At 41.1% G+C, this 22,477-nt stretch overlaps 1 protein-coding gene across 2 annotated transcripts in view; it reads left to right on the forward strand.

Annotated features, from left to right (window-relative positions):
- Positions 1-22,477, forward strand: part of ATXN1 (ataxin 1) — a 324,169-nt gene that overhangs the window by 213,851 nt on the left and 87,841 nt on the right. The window lies entirely within an intron of this gene.

Consider the following 22,477-nt stretch of genomic DNA (forward strand, 5'->3'; position numbering starts at 1 on the left):
GACCGGAGCTAGCCTCCGATCCGGCCGATTAATCCCTTAGACGCAGCGCTCAAAAGCGAGCGCCGCATCTATGGTGTTTCCTAGCAGATCGGAATCCCGCAATGCAAATCGCGTGGTTCCGATGGCTGTTCTGGCAGACCGGAGGCCTTACATGTATGGAAGCCTGCTGGTCCCGCCTGGAGGCGGGGCCTAAAAGGCCTCCGGTCGCTAAAGAAAGATGGTGCAGGCTCAGAAGCTGAGCCTGCGACATCAGATGCCAGTGTCAGCTGTATGTTACAGCTGACACCATGCTGTAACGGCAGGGAACAGAGCTAGCTCCGATTTCTGTCATTAACACCTTAAATGCCACGATCAAATGCGATCATGGCATTTTAGTAGTTTGTAGCGATTGGTATCGACACGATGTTATCGTGACCTTGCCGATCATTGATATGGCAACCGTAGGCCTAATAATAGCCTCCTGGTCTGCCACGTACGATAGCCTATTAGGACCCGCGCACAAATGGGACCTAATAGGCTTGCTGTCAGTGAATGACTCACAGCTCTAATGCATTTCACTACGTGGGTACTGCAATGCATTAGAGTAAATATCAGAGGTGCAGGACCTCAAGTCCCCTAGTGGGACAAAAAAAAAATGTTTAATAAAAGTGTAAAAATTAAAGTTTCAAGTTTATAAAAACAAACACTGTCTTTTTTCCTATAATAAGACTTTTATTATAGGGAAAAAAATTAACACCGCAAAAATATAAGTAAAAAAGCATGCCAGAATAAAAAAAATTATCACCACCCCTCCCAAAACATGGAATAAAACGATACCAATAAACCGTACCAATAAAAACTACAACTAGTCCCACAAAAAACAAGCCCTCTCACAGCTTTTTTTACTGAAAAATAAAAAAGTTATGGCTCTCAGAATATGGCGACACAAGAAATAAGTAAAAATGTTTAAAAAAGTGATTTTATTGCGCAAACGCTGCAAAACGTAAAAAAAAAACCTATATACATATGGTATCGCCGTATTCGTATCGACCCGAAGAATAAAGTAAAATGGTCATTTGTAGCCCATGGTGAACTCCGTAAAAAAATAAATAAAAAACATAACAGAATTGCTGGTTTTTGGTCATATAGCTTGGCAAAAATTTTTATAAAACGTGATCGAACAATCACATGTACCCCAAATTGGTACCAAAGAAAACTACAGTTTGTCCTGCAACAAATAAGCCCTCACACAGCTCCGGTGGAGAAAAAATAAATGCTGCAAAATCTGCAGAGCGTTCCAAAAGTGGCTAAGATCGGGCACCATTTATAAGTGCTTCACTGGCCACACATCTATGAATTATTATTTATTTACCCCATTATTTTACCCTATTATTATACCCTGATGTACCCCGCACAGCTTACATATGCCCCCACATTATAAACTGAAATATCTGCAATACCCCAAACAGAACAGCTGCCAAGCAAAATCTGCATGCCGATAGCCAAATGGCGCTCCCTCCCTTCTGAACCCTACAGCATGCCCAAACAAAGTTTACGTCCACATATATGGCATCACCATACTCGGGAGAACCCGCTTAAAAATTTCTGAGGTATTTGTCTTCGGTGGCACAAACTGGGCACAACATATTGTGCGCAAAATGGCATATCAGCGGAAAATTGCAATTTTCACTTTGCACCATCTGCTGCGCATTAATTTCTCATGAAAAAAAACCTGTGTGGTCAAAATGCTCACTACACTCCTTAAAATGCCTTAAAGGGTGTAGTTTCCAAAATAGGGGTCACTTCTTGGGGGCTACCACTGTACTTTGGTACCTTAGGTTTTTGCAAATGCAACATGGCGCCCAAAAACCAAGCCAGCAAAATCTGCATGCCAAATAGCGCTGCTGTCTTTCTTAGCCCTGCAGTGTGTCCAAACAGAAGTTTATGACCCCATATGGGGTATTGCCGTAATCTGGAGGAATTGCTTTTTAAATGTTGAGTACAAAGAGAGATGCGCTGCCGACAACGATCATTTTTAATGCTGCATAAAAGAGCAGATCACCCAATGAACGAGCGTTTGCTTGTTTAACAGGTGATCGTTTCCCTGTTTACACAGGGCAATGATCGGGAACGAGCGTTCATATGAATGCTCGTATTCCTGATCATTGGCCCGTGTAATAGGGCCTTAATTGTGTAATGAAAAGTTATCTAATTTTCCAATAAAGTTTCTATCTCAACTCCTAATGGTTTCCAAGATCTCTGCTTGTAGTTGTCAATGTCCAGTTCACGTGATGGACACACAAGTGCATGGCAAATCCATCCAAAACAATATCTAACTGTTAAAAGCCATGATATGATCACTACAGGACCAGGACAGTTTTTTTTATCCCATGGAAGTAAACAATGAAGTTTCCCATTGAATGAAGGCAAGCAGAGATCTTGAAAACTCTGAGGAATAGATACAGAAAGTATATTAGGAATTATTATTACTTTTCATTATGCAATGAAAAAGCTTTATTGTTGAAACCATAATACCCTATAACCAACTAATATGTTCTCTTAATGGTAAGGTATTGGTTGTGTTGATATTTGCTAAGGGACATTCAGGGTAATGGTAGGATACCTAATAAAAGTGGAGATTTCCTTTAACAGCCATGTTTGCACCTTGTTAACTAAAAAAACATTGTGTGACCCCCCATAAACATTGCCTTTCATTTATTAATGTGTTTATAACAGTTTTTGGTGTATGATGTTACTTTTTAAGTCACATTGGAACGTGCCCCAATTAGCAACATTTTTTGTGACTTTTCTCACTTGTCAAAGTGATAAGAAAGTGCACACTCTCATCCATGAGATGCAGTTTGAGCCAAATATATTTATTGGAGTAAGGAGAAATGGCTAAAATGTATTGCTCACATCATCTTCTACTGCTTCTTCCAGAAAGATTTTCTGCCTACAGTATACAGTATAATGCCCCCTTAGCTGCCCCTAGTGCCAATGCCCACATATAAAGTGATTGTGCCCACGTAGTGCCACATAAGGTGCCCATGTAGATAGCGCCACAGTGTCCCCTGTAGATAGTGCCCATATAGTACCACAGTGCCAATGTAGATAGTGCCACCCCCCCTTGAAGATAGCGCCACATGCTCTGCCTGGGGATTCCACTCCTAGTGGGGTACCCTCTTAGAGTAGAATCCCCGGCCAGAGCGTCGGCAACGCTCTGGCAGGGGATTCTGCTCCAGGCATAGCCCCTGACGTCACTGTCCATATATGGACAGTGAAGTCAGAGGTTCCCTCTAGGAGCGGAATCCCCAACCAGAGCGTCGGAGATGCTGTGGCCGGGGATTACGTTCCAGGTGGAGCTCCTGACGCCACTGTCCATATATGGACGCACATATGGACAGTGACATTAAGGGCTTTCCCAAGACAGGTGTCGCCAGCCAGAGAGGTTGTGTTGGTGGGGACTCCACAGTTGAAAGCCCGACATCGCTGTCCATATATAGACAGTGATGTCAAGGACTTTGCCGGGCTCAGCACTTAAAGTAGTGCTTTGCCTGGGGAGTCCTCGACGAGTGGAGGAGCACCCTCCTGCTCCTCCGCTCTATACTAATACTGAAGCAGGGAGCTGACAGATCCTTGCTTCAGCATTGCATTCAACTGTATCTGCATCTCAGACACAGATACAGTTGACACAGGACATATCACAGGCCGTCCGGGACATCGGGAACCGCCCGGAGTCTGGGACTGTCCCGTTGAATCTGGGATGGTTGGGAGGTATGAATGCCTGTATCCAGCTGTGGTTACTGGAGGAATTTGATTATCCTGTGGCTGGTCACGTATTATCTGAATCCATATTACTCATAAGAGGGATATTCTGGTAAAGTATGTAAGGGAATAAGGGATTTGCTGATATTCCCCTTTTCACCAAAGATATATATTTATGCATTAAATAAATCTATAAAAAAAAGGTAAATATATCTTTTGATTGTTGCAAAGTTTGAGCCAAAATTCACATGATGATAGTTTACCATTCAAGAATAAACAACAAATAACTGACACCAAAATAAATTATATTTTTTTTTTTAAGGATTTAAAGAGACTGTTTGTAATAAGCAAGTTTTTAAAAACCGCTTTCTAAACGTATTTTTTTTCATCCTTTTAATTCTATTTGTTATTACTCTGTACTGTATGTCATGGATTTGTTCATGGAATCTTTGTAAAGCTTTTAGTATAACATGTATGGGGATCTGGATAAATAAAGCATTAGTGTAGTGTTTAGAACAGTAGTGTAGATCAATAATGTATCGGAAATAAAGAAAATATGTGGATATATATATATATATCAGACAAAAAATGGCGACAGCACCCTGCGACACTAATGCCACCTAAACCACTAAATATAAATAAATATTCACTAAAGCTAAATCTACTTACAAATAGGGAGGTTCTTAGTGCACATTTTGATCAAAAAGTGTTAGCCCACCTGCCACGACAAGGCGACCTCTGTAAGGTGGGAACCTACGCTGCACATACACCCAGAACTGGGACTAAGCCTACATATATACCTGGGGATGGTAGGATCCAGCATTGAACCGATTAAAATCGCCCAGGGCAGAATGGGAGGAGTGCAAGAACAACAAGTGGAGGCAGTCACTAACCCCACATATATGGATCCCATAAACACAACAAAAATTGAACAGCACATTCCAACTAAATGATACAAAATGTGTATATATATATATATATATATATATATATATATATATATATATATATATATATATATAGGGTGATAAAAAAAAGGATTATGCAAAATTATAGCCTCTGTATTTATAACCGAGAGAACATAGCACAAATGTATTAACATGAAAAGACACACTACAGTGGTTTCCAAGTTTTATCTATACTCTACAAATGTTCAAAGTGATTTCCATTAGTGACATGTCCGATGTCTAGGGGGTAGTCCAGTTCTGTCCAGAAGCGTGCCAGCATATCCTCGGAGATGGACTCCACTGTTTCAGTGATGCGTTGTCTCAGGTCATTCAGATCCTGAGGCTGGGGGGGCAGATTCACTCAGTCCTTGATGTAGCCCCACAGAAAGAAGTCACAGGGTGTTAGATCTGACTATCGTGGAGGTCAGCGCAACATTTGTGAATCGTTGTTTCTGGCGCGACCGATCCAACGTTCCGGTACAGCTTCATTCAGGTATCGGCAAACATCTGAATGGAAATGTAGAGGTGCCCACCATCCTGCTTATAGACTACATTTGGCAGATCTTCCTCTATCTGTTACATAAGCTATTCCTTTAACATGTCCAGGTAGGAGTCGCCAGTGACCGTATCCTTGGCAGAAAAGAAGGGACTGTAGACTTTGCGCCTGCTCATTGCACAGAACACATTTGCTTTGGTTGAGTCCCTCATGTGCTCAATAAGGTCACATGTTTTTTTTGAGCCCCAAATTCTAACGTTGTGGCGATTGACCTTCCCACTGAGGTGAAAAGTCGCCTCATTGCTAAACACCATCCTGTCAGCAAATTCTTCCTTTTCTGATCGGCCCTGCAAGTCACTGCAAAAGTGACAGAATTTTGGATTGTCGTCTGGTTTCAACTCCTGAAGAAGATGTAATCTGTATGGCTTACAACACAGACGTTTTCGTAAGATACGCCATACCTTGGTTTGTGGCACGTGTAGTTCTATACTAGTCAGCCTGATTGAAATTCTAGGACTACGCTTGTACACGGCTCGAATCCTGTTCAGTGTCCCTTCTGAAGTTTGTGGGCGGCCCGGACTTTTCCCATTACATAAACACCCAGTGGTTTCAAATTGCTTAACCAAAGTTTTGCTGTACTGTCATAACAGACCGTGTTCTTACAAATTCCAACACGCAAGCAACCTTTTTCTTGCTTTGATGTCGCCATCTTATGTCACACTATATAAGCACATTTCAAATTTGGCTCTTGAAAATGAAAGCTGTGCTGTGATTGGTTGCGGGTGGGTAATTAAGCCAGTTTTGCTTTGATTTTCAGTCACAGGCCATTTACCACTGATGTTACTTTCACTGTATGCACCATGCTGTTATAATCACCCTGTGTGTATGTATATATATATACAGTGAAGGAAATAAGTATTTGATCCCTTACTGATTTTGTAAGTTTGCCCACTGTCAAAGACATGAACAGTCTAGAATTTTTAGGCTAGGTTAATTTCACCAGTGAGAGATAGATTATATAAAAAAAAAAAAAAAAATCACATAGTCAAAATTATATATATTTTTTTGCATTGTGCACAGAGAAATAAGTATTTGATCCCTTTGGCAAACAAGACTTAATACTTGGTGGCAAAACCCTTGTTGGCAAGCACAGCAGTCAGACGTTTTTTGTAGTTGATGATGAGGTTTGCACACATGTTAGATGGAATTTTGGCCCACTCCTCTTTGCAGATCATCTGTAAATCATTAAGATTTCGAGGCTGTCGCTTGGCAACTCGGATCTTCAGCTCCCTCCATAAGTTTTCGATGGGATTAAGGTCTGGAGACTGGCTAGGCCACTCCATGACCTTAATGTGCTTCTTTTTGAGCCACTCCTTTGTTGCCTTGGCTGTATGTTTCGGGTCATTGTCGTGCTGGAAGACCCAGCCACGAGCCATTTTTAATGTCCTGGTGGAGGGAAGGAGGTTGTCACTCAGGATTTGACTGTACATGGCTCCATCCATTCTCCCATTGATGCGGTGAAGTAGTCCTGTGCCCTTAGCAGAGAAACACCCCCAAAACATAATGTTTCCACCTCCATGCTTGACAGTGGGGACGGTGTTCTTTGGGTCATAGGCAGCATTTCTCTTCCTCCAAACACGGAGTTGAGTTAATGCCAAAGAGCTCAATTTTAGTCTCATCTGACCACAGCACCTTCTCCCAATCACTCTCAGAATCATCCAGATGTTCATTTGCAAACTTCAGACGGGCCTGTACATGTGCCTTCTTGAGCAGGGGGACCTTGCGGGCACTGCAGGATTTTAATCCATTACGGCGTAATGTGTTACCAATGGTTTTCTTGGTGACTGTGGTCCCAGCTGCCTTGAGATCATTAACAAGTTCCCCCCGTGTAGTTTTCGGCTGAGCTCTCACCTTCCTCAGGATCAAGGATACCCCACGAGGTGAGATTTTGCATGGAGCCCCAGATAGATGTCGATTGACAGTCATTTTGTATGTCTTCCATTTTCTTACTATTGCACCAACAGTTGTCTCCTTCTCACCCAGCGTCTTACTTATGGTTTTGTAGCCCATTCCAGCCTTGTGCAGGTCTATGATCTTGTCCCTGACATCCTTAGAAAGCTCTTTTTGGTCTTGCCCATGTTGTAGAGGTTAGAGTCAGACTGATTAATTGAGTCTGTGGACAGGAGTCTTTTATACAGGTGACCATTTAAGACAGCTGTCTTTAATGCAGGCACCAAGTTGATTTGGAGCGCGTAACTGGTCTGGAGGAGGCTGAACTCTTAATGGTTGGTAGGGGATCAAATACTTATTTCTCTGTGCACAATGCAAATAAATATATATAATTTTGACTATGTGATTTTCTTTTTTTTTTATATATATATATATATATATATATATATATATATATATATATATATATAATCTATCTATCACTGGTAAAATTAACCTAGCCTTAAAATTCTAGACTGTTCATGTCTTTGACAGTGGGCAAACTTACAAAATCAGCAAGGGATCAAATACTTATTTCCTTCACTGTGTATATATATATATATATAATATAAATAAAACTTGTCACCGGGTGATCAGAAAATATTTAAACCAGAGTATTGTAAAAGCAGAGTATTTTTATGTGCTAGTCTGCTATGACAAGTAGACAATGTTTAACTAACTATTATAAATGTAATTTACTTATATTTGTCCTATTATACCTATATTTAGTCTTTGTTTCATTTTAATTAAACTAAAGCCTCTACCTTTGGAGTCACTTTAATCAAGGGACACCACCCAAAACGGAAGTTTCCCATGTGTTGCAATAGGCTATTCCATGTGTCGGTCTCTTATCTGTTCTTTTCTTGCTGCTGTCTCACTGTTTATCAAACTGGGGCCATTGCATAGAAACAGTCTGAATCAGACTTCGTTGATACGCTTTTTTTTACTTGCGTCAATGGGAATCTATGTGTCACTTATATAGGCACCAGAACTTCTTGAATGATGAAATTGCATGAACCATGTCATACAAGTTCTTTACAGGAGGGTGGGGGTGGACATGGGGGACACAAACTCCTATGAGAGTAAGGAGAATATAGAGGGTAGGAAAATGACACTGTCCTCCCAGCAGGCAGAAATGGTACTGGCTCTAGCTGCCCATTTGATGCTAAGCTGAGGCATCATGGGATTGATAGCACAGAGAAAGAAAAGGCAGGGGGAAATCTAGAAATCAAGATGGTGTCTGATCAGAAGCAGGCAGGAGGCTGGATTGCAGGGAAGTAAGTACAATAGAAGTCAGTCAGGTGGGGGTTGCAGTGATGGAAAATTGTGTTTCTGCTGGAGGTCGTTTTTAAAGGAACACTAAACATAGATAATGCACAAAAATAAAATTATATAGCAACATTTTCTCCTATCATCTCCTACTCTCCTTTGATCCCATTTGTCTCATTTTACAACTTAGGCCTTATTCACACAAACGTGTTAAACGTTCGTGTGACGGCCATTGAAACAACGGCCGCCACACGGACCTATGTAATTCAATGGGGTCGTTCACACGGCCATTGTTTCAACGGACCGTGTGAAGGGACCGTGAGAAAATAGGACATGTCCTATTTTTCATGCTTCACGCATCCCTCCATAGACTCTAGTCTATGGGGGATACGTGATATCGCATCCCGCAGAGCACAGATGCACCTCGGATGTGAAAGACGGCCGTTTTTCACGTCCGAGATGCACAACGCCGGGGTGAATCTAGCCTAAAACTGAGAAATATATACAGAAATCTGTTCTGTGTGTCCTAGGAGACCAGCCATGTACCCCCTCATCCTCACTATCCTTTGTCTGGCTGTAAGACAACTGGCTGGAGCAGAAGTCTCCCCCCCCTCTCTGTCCTGTCTGCAGTAGGTCAAAAAGATGATTAACCCTTGCCACACCATGAAGTAACTGTGTGTTATCGCAGAGGGGAGAAGTATGGAGCAGGCTCCCAGGCTTAGTCCGCACCATGCGCTCCAAGTGTCAGCTGTATGTTACAGCTCGCACCTCGCACTAACTAAATATGAATAAAGTAGTGATAATAGTGACTGCGGCATCTAAGCAATTGTGGGTGCCAATGGTTGTCATGGCAGTCTGGGCGCCTCATAAAGGCCCTCAGGTCTGCCATCTTTGTTCTCCTAGGGCTTCATAGGAGCCAGTAAATAACACAATGCAGCTATTACACGAAAGTATTGCAGTTTGTTGTACAGGCAACTTAACAATCTCTGGTTCAAGTCTCCTCAGGGAGCTAAAAAATGTTTTAGTAAACCTCCTTTCTCATTTTCCCCCTAAAGTAGTGTAAAAAATAAAATAAAAAATAGCATAATTGTTTATAGCTCTTAGAATATAGTAAATAAATAAAGTATTTTTTTTAAGAAATAGTTTTTTCTTGGTAAAACGAATAAATCATAAAAAGAACAATATAAATTTGGTATCGCTGTGATCGTATTGACTCGCAAATCAAAGCTATGTCGTTTTTACCACATTGGTGAACGACGTAAAAAATTAAATCTAAAAGACCACGGAGAATTTTTTTTTTGCCATTTTTCAATACATTATATGGTACAATAAATGGTGCTGTATAAAACTACAACTAGTTCTGCAAAAAACAAGCCCTCATACAGCTATGTTGGTGGGAAAATAAAAAATAAAACAAAAAATTACCTGGTCCTTAACGCCTTCCCGACATTTGTCGCAAGTATACGTCATAGAAAGCCTGTGCTTCCCACAAAATGTCGTATACTTATGACAAATGCATGGTGCCAGCAAGATGGCGCCACCTCAGGAAATGAGCCGGCGTCATCATCGGTGGATGTCAGCTGTATGTTACAGCTGACATCCACCTGTAACGGCAGGAACCGGAACTAGCTCCGATCCCTACCATTAACCCCTCAGATGCAGCGATCGGATGCGATTGCTGCATCTTTGTGGTTGTTAGCAGATCAGCAGCTGTGCCCTGCAATCGCATGACTGCCGACTGCTATTATGGCAACAGGAGACCTAACAATGGCCTCCTATCTGCCATTACGGTAGCCGATTATGCCCCACCCGGAGGTGAAGCGTAATCGGCTTTCTGTCAGTGAATGACTGAGAGATCTAATACATTGCACTACATAGGTAGTACAATGTATTAGAAAAAAAATCTGACAGTTGGACCTTCAAGTCCCCCAGTGGGACTAAAGAAAAGTGGAAAAAAAGTTGTAAAAAATATAATAAAAGTTTCAAATAATAAAATAAAACGCAATCACCCTTTTTCCCTTATCAAGTCCTTTATTAATGGAAAAAAAAAATAAACCATACATATTTCGTATCGCCGCGACCGTAACGGCCTAAACTATAAAAATATTATTTTATTTATTCCACGCGGTGAATGGCGTAAAAAAACCCGTAAAAAACATTGCCAGAATTTCTGTTTTTTGGTCACTTTCCCCTACACAAATTAAAATAAAAAGTGATGAAAAAGTCGCATGTATCAAAAAATGGTACCTATAAAAACTATAGCTCGTCTCGCAAAAAACAAGGCCTCATACAGTTCCGTCTACGGAAAAATTAAAAAGTTATGGTTCTCACAACATGGCGGCAGAAAAAATACATTCTTTTTACAAAAGTAATTTTATTGTGCAAAAAGTCGTAAAACATAAAAAAGTGCTATAAAATATGTATCGCCGGAATCGTACGGACCCGCAGAATAAAGTTAACATGTAGTTTATAACACATGGTGAATGCTGTATAAAAGAAACCTAAAGAAACGATGCCAGAATTGCTGTTTTTTGGTCACATTGCCTCTCAAAAAATAGGATAAAAAGTGATCAAAAAGTCGCATGTACCCCAAAATCGTACCAATAAAAACTACAGCTCGCCCCACAACAAAACAGTCCTCATACCACTACGTCTATGAAAAAAAATAACATTAGTTAAGGCTCCAATCAGTTAGGAAATAAAAAATATGCGGTTGTGCAGATCAGAGGGGAACATTTCCTGTGTTTCAAGAGGCGATTTAGCGGGGCCCTAAAATTAGGGAACCAGGAAGGGGAGGGCCCAAACACATCTGCTGGAAGTGAGGGCGCCTGTATTATACTAGGACAACACTTCCCAGCAAAATTCCCCAAACTGCAAAGGTGCGGAGTGTGGACCAAAAGGGGGATAAGTAAAGACACCATTTATCAGTGCGACACCGGCCTGTGCAGAAAAGATTCTTCACAGCGTAACACACATCTATGGATTATTTTATTGTTTACCCCATTCCATTATTATACGACCTGACTATGCCCCTGATGTACTCCGCACAGCTTACATGTACCCTCACATTATAAACTGAAATACCAGCCATACTCAAACAAAACTATTACCAAGCAAAATCCACGCTTCAAAAGCCAAATGGCGCTCCCACCCATCTGAACCCTACAGTGTGCCCAAACAGCAGTTTACTTCCACATATATGGCACCGCCATACTCGGGAGAACCCTTTTAACAATTTTTGGGGTGTGTCTCTCCAGTGGCATAAGCTGGGCACAACATATTTCCCACTGAATTGTCATATCTGGGGAAAAAAAATTAAAATTTTTACTTTGCACCATCCGCAGCGCATTCATTTATGGAACAGACTTGTGGGGTGAAAATGCTCACTACACCCCTTAATAAATGCCTTGAGGGGTGTAGTTTGTAAAATGGGGTCACTTCTTAGGGGTTTCTTTTATTACTTCACATCAGAGCCCTGCAATTGTGAACCAATACTTTATATGTCGCCAAATTTGGCCTCAATTTCGCATGGTACTCTTTCACACCTGAGCCCTGTTGAATGTCCAGGCAAAAGATTAGAGCCCCATGTAGGGTGATTCTAAAACCGGGAAACACAGCATAATAATTAGAGAGCTGTCTTGTTATGGTGGCACATATTGGCATGTCTATGGAAAAAAAAATCCCATTTTCACTCTGCAATATCGGGGTTAACATGCTCACTACACCCCTAGGTGAATACCTTGAGGGGTGTAGTCTCCAAAATGGGGTCACTTCTGGGGGTTTCCACTGTTATAGTCCCACAGGGGTTTTGCAAATGCTACATAGCGACCAGAAACCAATCCAGCAAAATCTGTACTCCGAAAGTCAAATGGCGCTCCTTCCCTTCTGAGCCCTGCCGTGTGCCCAAAAATTAGTTTATGACCACATATGGGGTATTGTCGTACTCGGGAGACATTGCTTTACAAATGTTGGGGTTCTTTTTCTCCTTTGTTTTTTGATAAAATGAAAAATGATTGGGAAAAAAATGTAATTTTAATTTTCACTGCCCAATTCAAATAAAATCTATGAAACACTTGTGGGGTCAAAATGCTCACTACTCCCCTAGATTAATTCCTCAAGGGGTGTAGTATCACAAATGGAGTCCCTTTTGGGTAGTTTCCACTGTACTGGTACCTTAGGGGCTTTGCAAATGCGACATGGTGTCAAGAAACCAATCCAGCAAAATCTGTGCTCCAAAAGCCAAATGGCGCTCCTTCTTTTCTGATCCTTGCCGTGTGCCCAAACAGCAGTTTATGACCACATATGGGGTATTTCCGTACTCCAAAGAAGTTGCTTTACAAATGTTGGGGTTCTTTTTTTCCTTTATTTGTTGAGAAAATTAAAAATGTTGAGCTAAAGCTACGTCTTATTGAAGAAAAAGGATTGTTTTTATTTTCACTGCCCAATTCTAATAAATTCTATAAAACACCTGTGGGGTCAAAATGCTCACTACACCCTAGATTAATTCCTCAAAGGGTTTAGTTTCCTAAATGAAGTAACTTTTTGGACGTTTGGTCCCTCAGGGGCTTTGCAAATGCGACGTGGCCTCCGCAAACCATTCCTGCTAAATTTGAGCTCCAAAAGCCAAATGGCGCTCTTTCCCTTCTAAGCCCTGCCGTGTGTCCAAACAGCTGTTTATGACCACATTTTGAGTATTGTTTTACTCAGGAGAAATTACTTAACAAATTTTGTGGTGCTTTTTCTCCTTTAGTCCTTGTGGAAATTAGAAAAAATTATTTAAACCTACATTTTCTTTGAAAGAATGTAGATTTCCATTTTCATGGCCTAATTCTAATCATTTCTGTAATAAACCTGTAGGGTCAAAATGCTCACTATATCCCTAGATAATTTCCTTAAGGGGTGTAGTTTCCCAAATGGGGTCACTTTGGGGGATTTCCACTGTTTTGGCACCGCAAGAGCTCTTCAAATCCAACATGATGCCTAAAATATATTCTAATAAAAAGGAGGCCCAAAATCCTCTAGGTGCTCCTTTGCATCTGCAAAAAACCTGCTGGTCAAAATGCTAACTATATGCCTAGATAATTTCCTCAAGGGGTGTAGTTTCAATAATGGGGCCACTTTTGGGGGGTTTTCACTGTTATGGTCCCTCAGGGGCTTAGCAAATGTGACATGGCCTCCGCAAACCATTCCTGCTAAATTTGAGCTCCAGAAGCCAAATGACGCTCTTTCCCTCCTGAACCCTGCCGTGTGTTCAAACAGCCGTTTATTACCACATATGGGGTATTGCTTTACTCGGGGGAAATTGTTTTACAAATCTTGTGGTTCTTTTTCTCCTTTAGTCCTGGGGGAAATTAGGAAAAATTAGCTAAACCTACATTTTCTTTGAAAGAATATAGATTTCCATTTTCATGGCCTAATTCTAATAATTTCTGTAATAAACCTGTAGGGTCAAAATGCTCACTATATCCCTAGATAATTTCCTTAAGGGGTGTAGTTTCCCAAATGGGGTCACTTTGGGGGATTTCCACTGTTTTGGCACCGCAAGAGCTCTTCAAATCTAACATGATGCCAAAAATATATTCTAATAAAAAGGAGGCCCAAAATCCTCAAGGTGCTCCTTTGCTTCTGAGGCCGGTGCTTCAGTCCAGTAACACACTAGGGCCACATGTAGGATATTTCCTAAAACTGAAGAACCTGGGCAATAAATATTGAGTTGCGTTTCTCTGGTAAAACTTTGTGTTACAAAAAAAATGGATTAAAAATTAATTTCTGCAACAACAAAAAATGAAATTTGGAAATTTCACCTCTACTTTGTTTTAATTCCTGCGAAACTTCTAAAGGGTTAAGAAACTTTCTAAATGCTGTTTTGAATACTTTGAGGGGTGAAGTTTTTAAAAGGGGGTGAATTTTTTTTGGGTTTCTAAAATATAAGGCCCTAAAAGCCACTTCATAACTAAACTGGCCCCTGCAAAAATAGCCTTTTGAAATGTTCTTGAAAATGTGAGAAATTGCTGCTAAAGATCTAAGCCTTGTAACTTCCTAGAAAAATAAAAGGATGTTCAAAAAATGATGTCAATCTAATGTAGACATATGGGGGATGTTAATTAGTGACTATTTTGTGTGTTATAACTGCCTGTCTTACAAGCAGATACATTTAAATTTAGAAAAATGCAAATTTTTGCAATTTTTCGCAAAATTTTGGCGTTTTTCACAATTAAATACTGAATGTATGGAGCAAATTTTGCCAGTAACATAAAGTCTAATGTGTCACAAGAAAACAACCTCAGAATCGCTTGGATAGCTTAAAGCATTCCGAAGTTATTACCACATAAATTAAAACATGTCATATTTGAAAAATGAGACTGTCAGAAAGGTCAAAAGTCCCCAAAGAGGGAAGGGGTTAAAGGGAAACTGTCATTCATAATATGCTTCCCCCGCAGTATGCACATCTTTAAATGAAGAAAAGGTGGGCGGAGCAAGCAGAAAGTGGAAGGAGCTATCGGCAGCTCATGAATACGCAGGACTCATATCTTTCTGCACTTCTGAGCTTGTTATAAAAGAGATCAGCTCAGTGAGAGCAGCATAACATGGATGACCGGTTTCCTTTAAGCGGTTAAGCTCTGCCTCTTGGCTTATTAGCCCCATCCCCTAGCCGGTGCCCACCAAAAACTAAACAGATGAGCAGGAGACTTTCCTGTGTTCTCTGCTGGATTTCTTCAAGACTATTACAGAAACATGCAGAAAATCCTGCATACTGACAAGCAGTGGGGGCAAATATATCTCCTGTTTACTTTTATTATTAATTTTTGGGATTTATCCTAATATACATCTATCATGCATATATATTTCCCGTTGCAAACCAGATCTATTCAGGTTAATAAGGAGAGCAGCCACAGCGAATTTAAAGTGAACCTGTCACCTTAAAAATGCTGTCCAATCTATATTATGTTATAGATTAGGAGTAGCTGAGAAAATTGATATATGCAATACATTTGTTGCATACTTAGTTGAAGAACCTTTGGCAGCGATAACAGTCTCCAGTCTTCTTGGTTATGATGCCACAAGTTTTGCACACCTGGTTTTGGGGATTTTCAGCCATTTTTCTCTGCAGATCCTCTCACGCTCTGTCAGTTTGGATGGGGATAGTGGGTGGACAGCCATTTTCAGGTCTCTCCAGAAATGTTCCATTGCGTTCAAGTCAGGGCTCTGGTTCGGCCACTGAAGAACATTCACAGAGTTGTCCCTAAGCGTCTCTTGTGTTGTCTTGGCTGTGTGCTTAGGGTCATTGTCTTGTTGGAAGGTAAACCTCTGGCCCAGTCTAAGGTCCAGAGCACTTCGGATCAGGTTTTCATTAAGAATATCTCTGTACTTTGTTCCATTCATCTTTCCCTCAACCCTCACCAGTCTCCCTGTCCCAGACGCTGAAAAAAACCTCCACAGCATGATGTTGCCACCACCATACTTGACTGTAAGGATGGTACTGGGCAAGTGATGAGCAGAGCCTGGTTACCTCCAGACATTGAAGCCAAAAAGTTGAATCTTGTTTCTGTCTGTCTTGTTTCTGTCCACAGTCTGGGAGTCTTTTAGGTTATTTTTTGCAAACTCCTGGCAGGCTTTCATGTATCTTTTACTGAGGAGAGGCTTCTTTCTGGCCACTCTGCCATAAAGCCCAGATTGGTGGAGTGCTGCAGTAATGGTTGACCATCTGGAAATTTCTCCTATCTGCGCACAGGATCTTTGGAACTCAGCCAGAGTGACCATTGGGTTCTTGGTCCCCTCTCTTACCAAGGCCCTTCTCCCCCGATTTCTTAGTTTGGTGGCGCGGCCAGCTCTAGGAAGAGTCCTGGTTGTTCCAAACTTTTCCTTTGAAGAATTATGGAGGCCACTCTGCTCTTGGGAACTCTCAGTACAGCAGAAATTGTTTTGTACCCTTCTCCAGATCTGTGCCTCCACCTTATCCTGTCTCCGAGCTCTACAGGCAGTTTTTTTTCTCCTCATAGCTTGGTTTTTGCTCTGATGTGCATTGTCAGATGTGAGACCTTATATAAACAGAGGTGTGTCTTTCCAAATCATGTGCAATTAAATTTATTTGCCACAGGTGGACTCTAATCAAGATGTAGAAACATTTTAAAGATAATCTATAGAAATGGGAAGCCCCCAGAGCTAAATTTCAAGTGTCATAGCAAAGGTTATGAATCCATGCAAAAAGGGTCTGGATACTTTCCGAAAGCACTGTATCTTCACATTGTGACAGTGCCACTGCTCTCTTCATTAACAGAATACAACCTGCTGTAAAATGTGCCTGTATTCTGCTGACAGCACCAGAACAGCAGATGCTGCTCTTTCCTATTACTAAACATACATAGATACACCGGTAAAAAATGTAATTGCTTGAAAGCATACGTGACATCATAATATCATTACCATATTATAATAATATGTCACTGTGCTGTAAAATAGTAAATGCGCAAAATAGTATACCTCAAACCAGCAATTTGTGGAACATATGTAATGTTATTATGCATGCGCAGTAATCTCCCAGCAAACAAAGTGGATCAGAGCCCCTTTATTGATGTGATATCATAGCTGGACCGCCACTGATATGACATTTATGTTTTCTAATTGACATGACATAATAAATCATTTGTTGGTAATCCTCTAAGTGACCATTAAAAACTGTGTGCAATGCCTTTACCTATGAGTTTCTCATACATGGTTTTTCTCATTCATCACAGATTTTAAAAACATTTAGATGTTAAATACTTATTATAAGCCAACATTTTTGTGATGAGATAAATTTTTAAAAGTTATCAACAAAATTGTGAAACACACAAAAAAAATTCAGATTATCTAAAGCATGTAGCTTCTCCATTACATTTTAGTTATATGTTTAATCCGTTACACCATTTAATGTTTTAATGGGCAAAGCCCAAACCAGACTCACAATATTAGAAAACACTTGTACCCACTAAACAGCCCCCAAAGTGAAATTTTGCCTTGGGAAAAAAATAACTCCATTTATTCTAACGACTAATTGTGCTTTCCTCATGCTTATTCGACTGACAGCTATTTCCCTAATTCCACCATAAAGAATGGGGACTTCTGTCCCTACCAAAGGATTTGGCTGTTGAATTTCAACAATCTTCCCCATATCCAATGAATTGTTGACCAACCCCACCAAAATCGCCGGTTAGGGACAACTTTTTATCTCATATGTACAGCTAGTGTTATTTAAAAAAAAAAAAAAACACAAAAAAACACAACATAAAATCAAATGACTGAAAGCAGTAACGTACATAGAAGAGAGACAGTCCCATAGCAAAAGATCAAACTGGGACCTCTGGGACAGAAGGTTACGGTGTTTGTTATACCTCTTTCCTTCACCCTTGAGCCCATTCCCCACCCATTGTTTTCTAACAATCCCGTACCTCTGGAGAAGGGTTTCCTACATAGTATCTCGCCATCTAAAGGCAGTATGGATGGGACCAAACAGGATAGGGACCCCTCATTCCTAAGGTCCTATAGCTGCTGTATGGCATATCTTCATGGTCAGTACGCCACTAAATGCCATGTGAAATCAAATTTAATTTTGAATGAGTTCTGGAGTTAATTTATTCAAAGAACATATGCACTTTATATAAATGGGGTGAGATTTACAAAAAAATATAGATTGTTATAGTAGAAACAGAGTGTTTCCTTTTGAGAACATGTTGCTAACTATATTAAGACATATGGATGCTCCATCCTGCTTTGCTTTTTTTAATGTGAATCTCTCCAAATTCACTAATTAGAATTTTACAAATGTGGAAATTGGCATCAGAGCAATCAATTTGTATTATAAATAAGCAAGGTCAAATAATATTCATGTTTAGAATTGGGTACCCTCCTCAGGCAAGCCCTAACCATTCTTGCTATAGGCAATGTAAACCTGTGCTTAGCTCCCCATATCCACCATCATAACAAAACTATGACTTTACAGGGGAAAACGGGCAGAGGGTCACGTAGGGGAATTCCACACTATTTTGGGTGTGTTGGCATGAAGTAGCAATGGCAGACTCATAGGTTTTATATTTTTACTATGGGTATAATCCTACAAAAAACGTGGTGGATAGGCAAGGCTTAACAAAAGAACAATCATTTTATTATTTCATCATGAAAAACATTTAACAGCTTAACAAACCATAGGGCAGACAGTGAGCTGACTGTACCAAGTTACATATAAAGTCAAAGTGCAAATGTGTTTACAAGGATAAGACAGTATCTACATCACATCATAATATCAAAACAGTCAAAAGAAATAATATTCACCTACAAAATATATAAACTGATATAAATAGAAAAGCTTTTCTAGATGTAGCACAGCATGGGGTAAAGTATACAAACCATGTTACTGTTCGCAAACCACCCAACATGCGTTTCACCGTCGCTTCTTCCAAGGGGATATATGAGAGTCTTATATTCTGTATGTACGGCGTTCAATATATGACAAATCATTTGCAGTGGGCGGGCACAGTGAATAGGTATTGGGGTGCTAGATGTGTTATGATTGACAGTTTTCTCCCTATTACTGTGCATAGGAAGAAAACTGTCAATCAGAGGTGGGAGGGCGTGGTTAGTGGCAATTCATGTAATCCATAATTATTTCTCACAGCGTGATGCGAGTGCTGCCACAATTAAACTGTAAGGGTAAGTTCACACTGGGCGGATACGCTGCATAAAGTTACACGGCGTATACAGTATGTTCTGCTGCCCTCAGGGAATTCCAGCCACCAAAATGTTGTGCCATTTTTCGCCCGGAATGTCCACTGTAGAAATCCTGCAATGAAAAAAAACAAGGGATACTTACCATGGCGACGCGTCGCTTTCGACGTCTTGACATTCTGCAGCCCTGGGATGATGTTTAATCCCATGCGACCGCTGCAGTGATAACATGGGATGAAACGTCATTCCAGGAGACTTGCCTGGACGAAGGAGAACAGAATACTGTAAGTATAAGATTTTTTTCTTTCCTGAGTTGCAGTAGGAATGTTGCAGGCCTTACCTTCCCATTGAATTCAATGGGGAAAACCCTCTACAAAAGAGCAGCCATTACGCAAATACAATTGACATGCTGTGGATTAAAATAATGCACCACAGGTCAATTTCTGAGCGTTTTTTCCGCTTATCATATACGCAGTGTATGAATGAGATTTGCTCAAATCTCATCCACTCTTTTGCTACTATATTATTCTGTCAATTATCCGCAACAAATTAATTAGCAGCTTACGCCTCTAAACCTCCATTGAAATCAATGAGAGGCAGAAAGAAATGCACCATTCGTTTGAAGTGTTTTTTGCCGCGATTTTTGCAAAAAAACCTCATAAAATGTGTCAAAAAAGCGGCAGAAAAAGCTTGCTTTTCAAAATCTGCCTCATACCCTAAAAAGACACAACCACACTCATAGGGATCATTAAGATACTGTGATTCCACTGTAGTACTTGTCTAACATAAGGTGGAGAATGACCTGGCAACAGCGGCTGCTACGGGGCACGCAGCATGAGGGGGCCCGTCCCGCCCGCCGGCACGCCCCCCCCATGGCCAAAGGCTCCGCTAGCAGCCGCTATGGCTGCTACAGCGCGACGCCACTGAAGGGGTTGTTCCTATAAAAGACATGCATCCCCTATCCACAGGATAGGGGATACATGTGGGATCACTGGGACGCCCAGCGATAAGGAGAATGGGGGACCGAAAGTCTGAATGACAAATCTCGGACTTCCGGGGGTCTGTCGGCAGCTCCATAGAAATTAATTGTGCACCGGTCGCGCTTTCATTTTTATTGAACTGCGCAGACCCCGGAAGTCCGAGGTTTCTCATGGAGAATTACGGGGGACTTTCGGTCCCCCGTTCTCCTTATCGCTGCCAGAGATCACACATGTATCCGCTATCCTGTGGATAGGGGATACATCTCTTTTGTGGGACAAACTATAGGCCGTTTTTTTTGGGGGGGGGTTTGGGGGTTGGATGGCGTTATCTACAGGGGGGGGCTGTATGGTGTTATGTTGTTATCTACAGGGGGGGCTGTATGGAGTTATCTACAGGGGGGGCTGTATGGAGTTATCTACAGGGGGGCTGTATGGCGTTATCTAGAGGGGGAGGGCTGTATGGCGTTATCTACAGGGGCAGGGCTGTATGGTGTTATCTACAGGGGGAGGGCTGTATGGTATTATCTACAGGGGGAGGGCTGTATGGCATTATCTACAGGGGGAGGGCTGTATGGCGTTATCTACAAGGGGGAGGGCTGTATGGTGCTATCTATAGGGGGGGCGCTGTGTGGTGGAATCTATAGGGAGTCACTATCTACAAGGGGGGGATGTGTGATACCCAGGGGAGGGGGAGCCCCAGTCAAAGGTTTGCTATGGGGCCCAGTCTTTTCTAGTTACGCCACTGCCTGGCAATAATATATAATAGATATCCACAAAATTCTAATTATTCCTAAATGCTGTCCCATCAAATGTGCTAGTAAATCGGAATAAATAACACAAAAAAAAACCTAAACCAAAAAAAAAAGGAAAATCCTATAATATATAGGCAAAAACAAAAAGGTGAGTACACAGAGCACAATATTCAGAGAACTAAAATACACTGAGCATTTGGCGTTAGCATGACTTGATACATTGGGAAGAGGTTGTAAGAAAGGATTTGATGTTTTCGGTCATGACTAAAAGCTGGATTTGAATGGGATGTAGGATTTTAAGAATCTACAACAAAGTGGGTCTGTGAATGCTGAGTTCGCATAACTGCGAGTTTTTTATTAACACAGTAAGGGGATACGGTTTTAATGATATTTTAATTTTTTTCAGATGCATCTATTTAAAGAGGCTCTGTCACCAGATTTTGCAACCCCTATCTGCTATTGCAGCTGATCGGCGCAGCAATGTAGATAAGAGTAACGTTTTTGTTTTTTTAAAAACGAGCATTTTTGGCCAAGTTATGACCATTTTTATATTTATGTAAATGAGGCTTTCTAAAGTACAACTGGGCGTGTTTAAAGTTAAAGTACAACTGGGAGTGTATTGTGTGTGTACATCTGGGCGTTTTTACTTCTTTTACTAGCTGGGCGTTGTGAATAGAAGTATCATCCACTTCTCTTCACAACGCCCAGCTTCTGGCAGTGCAGACACACAGCGTGTTCTCGAGAGATCACGCTGTGACGTCACTCACTTCCTGCCCCAGGTCCTGCATCGTGTCGGACGAGCGAGGACACATCGGCACCAGAGGCTACAGTTGATTCTGCAGCAGCATCGGCGTTTGCAGGTAAGTCGATGTAGCTACTTACCTGCAAACGCCGATGCTGCTGCAGAATCAACTGTAGCCTCTGGTGCCGATGTGTCCTCGCTCATCCGACACGATGCAGGACCTGGGGCAGGAAGTGAGTGACATCACAGCGTGATCTCTCGAGAACACGCTGTGTCTGCACTGCCAGAAGCTGGGCGTTGTGAAGAGAAGTGGATGATACTTCTATTCACAACGCCCAGCTAGTAAAAGAAGTAAAAGCGCCCAGATGTAACGAACACAATACACGCCCAGATGTACATACACAATACACGCCCAGTTGTACTTTAACTTTAAACACGCGCAGTTGTACTTTAGAAAGCCTCATTTACATAAATATAAAAATGGTCATAACTTGGCCAAAAATGCTCGTTTTTAAAAAAACAAAACGTTACTCTTATCTACATTGCAGCGCCGATCTGCTGCAATAGGAGATAGGGGTTGCAAAATCTGGTGACAGAGCCTCTTTAACTATATTTTTAGTATACTAATCGGATAACGAGGGGTATAAGTGGATGTAAGAGGGCTGTAATAAGGTAATCATTGAAAGAGATGTGTGGAGCACCAAAAAAGCCAGAATTGGTAAAAATTAAGTTGGTTATATTTAGATATACAGTTGATAATTTTGTGAGTACAAAGATATTTTTAACGATACTTTTGGCTTGCGGAAAACGTTTTAGATAGATTCTTACTTTATATAGAAATGCGAAGGTAAACTCAG

This window comes from Rhinoderma darwinii, chromosome 5 (assembly GCF_050947455.1).
Source record: "Rhinoderma darwinii isolate aRhiDar2 chromosome 5, aRhiDar2.hap1, whole genome shotgun sequence".
NCBI lineage: Eukaryota > Metazoa > Chordata > Amphibia > Anura > Rhinodermatidae > Rhinoderma > Rhinoderma darwinii.